Source organism: Fukomys damarensis, unplaced genomic scaffold (genome assembly GCF_012274545.1).
Source record: "Fukomys damarensis isolate Sample0158 unplaced genomic scaffold, DMR_v1.0_HiC HiC_scaffold_4, whole genome shotgun sequence".
In the NCBI taxonomy this organism is placed as follows: domain Eukaryota; kingdom Metazoa; phylum Chordata; class Mammalia; order Rodentia; family Bathyergidae; genus Fukomys; species Fukomys damarensis.
Window position 1 is genome coordinate 68,442,802 of NW_022900916.1, and position 2,760 is coordinate 68,445,561.

At 40.1% G+C, this 2,760-nt stretch overlaps 1 pseudogene; it reads right to left on the reverse strand.

The window, feature by feature from the left end:
* Nucleotides 1-938: 938 nt before the first annotated feature.
* LOC117283363 lies at nt 939-2,002 on the reverse strand (annotated as a pseudogene).
* Between the last annotated feature and the right edge of the window lie 758 nt (nt 2,003-2,760).

Sequence of the window (2,760 nt, forward strand, 5' to 3'; positions counted from 1 at the left end):
TTTTTTTTTTTTTTTTTTTTTTTTGGTACTGGGGATTGAACTCAGGCCCTTGTGCTTGTGAGGCAGGTGCCAGAACCACTGAGCTAAATCCCTGGCCCTCTTTCAACACTTGAATATTTCTCCACATTCTTCTTGCTTGCATAGTGGCTGAGGAAGAGGTGGCTATAATCTTTTCTTTGTACTTTTAGAGCTTTGGTGTTTTTAGTTTTGGCTTCTGTCAAGGTTTTTTCTTTATGAGTTTCTGTGGTTTGAATTTAATATGCCTAGGCATAGCTTTTTTAAACTTTGTTTTCTTAAGTTTGCTGTGGATTTCTTGAATAAATGTACAAAGATTTTTTTCTTCTCACTAAACATCCAAATTTTCATCAAAGCTGCCTGTGTGAGACTGATGGTTTCTCCCATTTGTTCTACTCTGGGCTGGTTCAGGCCATAAGGCTCTCGATTTACTGCAAAGCTAAGAACTTCAGATATTGCTGATATTCATAAGTATTTTTCCCATGGACAACATGGACACAATTCTATTGATGAGCAATAAAATTAGGTAAAACAAAGGAGACAGAAGCCTAGTACTGGTCCACAAGCTCAGGTGGTTCCACCATTGGGAGTGCAGCCTATGCTGAGAGGAGGTGCCCACCTGGCAAATGCACACTGGACCTGGGGAGTGAGGCTGCAGAAGACCAACCCACACTTGGAGGAGGACTCTGGGTGGAAGAGTAGGAGGAAGTGTGTGTCTCTGGGCACACTAGGCAGCAGGGCCACTCCTCATGAAATATCCTTGAAGGCTGATTACCCCGATTACCAGTCAGGGACCACGGAGCTCATGCAGAATCATTGTGATCCAAGAGTAGAAGGTGTTTTTGAGGAATTATCTTCCAACCTGGCTACCTCCTGACAGAGTTCTTCTAGCAAAAATATCAGAGGCCACATACTGATAATTTTTATTTGTAGCTCAGTACCGGCATTTTAAGCAGAAACTCTAGGTGGCAGGGAAAACAGTAGCCTTCTGTAAGACTCATCAATAACCTTACTACTTCTTGCTCCTTAACAAATGATAACAGCTCTTCACCAGAGAATCCAAGAAACAAGACAGTGAAAAATGCAAGCAATTGTCTTACTTCTTCCTTTGAAAATTCGGAGTTGATCTTCCCATGGTTTAAAATATTGAGTGTAGGGGAACCCATCTGATGGTTCAGGAAATCCTAGAGAAATTCCACAGCAGTCTCTGCAAGGAAAAGAGCAAACTGGTTGTTTTTGCACAGATTCAAATGTTTTGCCAATATTTCATCAAAGGCTGTCAAGAGTCTTTCTTTTGTTAACTGTGCAAAATCTCTCCTAAGTTCAGCCTCCAGCTGTGTCAACAAAAATATGGTGTAGTCAGCAATCTATGTGCCTTGAATTTCATCAGTGCAATTTTCCCATATGGTAACATGATTTTTAACATAAAAGTATAGATCATTGTCAATTCTTCTAATACTAAAAGTATCTCCTAAGTAACATCAAGAAAAAATAAAATCCTCTAAGTTGGTAGGACTTACAAAAGGTCCATGTGCCAGTGTGGCTTTAGTTTGCTGCAGGTAACTGAAGTAACTGACCCAATCCTGCCTCAACAACAGCAATCTTGAACAGTGTTTTGGAGGAATTGCCTGAGGTGATGCTAACCCTGTTTTAGGATTATGTGAAGTTGAGTCCGTAGTGAAAACCAATGAAGATTCAGAAAACCCACCCAGACTGCCTGAAGATCTGAGCAATCTCCTTGGATGCCAGCAGCTCACCTAAAAGACAGGGCTATTCCTTTCCAATCAGCAAAACAGATCACTCAGCCCACTCCCTACACTGTCAGCTTAATTAAGCTAAAAGAATGGCAGTAGAGTGTCAGCTTTCCAAGGCATCAAATATTTTGGGGAATAACTGGAAAACTTGTCAACTGGAACCATGGTGCATGGAGGATGGTCTCACAGAAGAAATCAGCAGCTGCATGCAACCAAGTAACTGAGACTCTCATCTCACATCTGGCTTGGCTGTGGGCATGCTGTTGATACCAGCTTTGCCTATCCTTTCCTCCCAGACAGTTTAGGCAGTGCTTTAAAAAAAATCTTTAAAAATTAGTACATATACCATACATATTGATCATATTCATCATAGTATATTCAGTATATTTTAATTCTTTTTTCCCATTCCCCCTCCCCTTCCTTCATAGCTTTTGAAATTTATTCTGCTTGATATTCTTGGAGTTTCTTCAATCTGTGGGTTGATACTTTTTGGAGAAATTCTCAGGCATTAGTGTTTCAACTATTTCTTTTTTTTTCCTTTCTTCTTCTGATCTTTATGTTTTTGCAGTTGTCCAACAGTTCTTGAATATTCTGTTTGTTTTTCTTTATTGAAGATTTCTTTGAGGTGTCCTTAAGCTTGAAGACTTTTTCCTCAGCCATGAAAGGCATTCTTCGTTTCCATTAGTGGTCCTAATTACTAGCATTTGTGATTCTTCCTTTAGAATTCCATTTTTGCATGCACTACTCATCTGTCCTTGCATGTTGTCTACTTCATTCATTAGAGTCCTTAGGGTGTTGCAGAATTAAAGAGGCCAGAGACAAATGTGCGAAACACAAGGGTTTATTAAGGTGTGTACAAGCCCAGCAGATTCTTACCCAAAGGCTGAGTCCAGGACAAAGAAAAGGAAGAGCTCTGGTTTTATATGTGTGATTAAATAGGTTGGTCTTCCTAGTGGTGAGAAACTGCTAGGTGAGCAAGTAGTTTCCATAA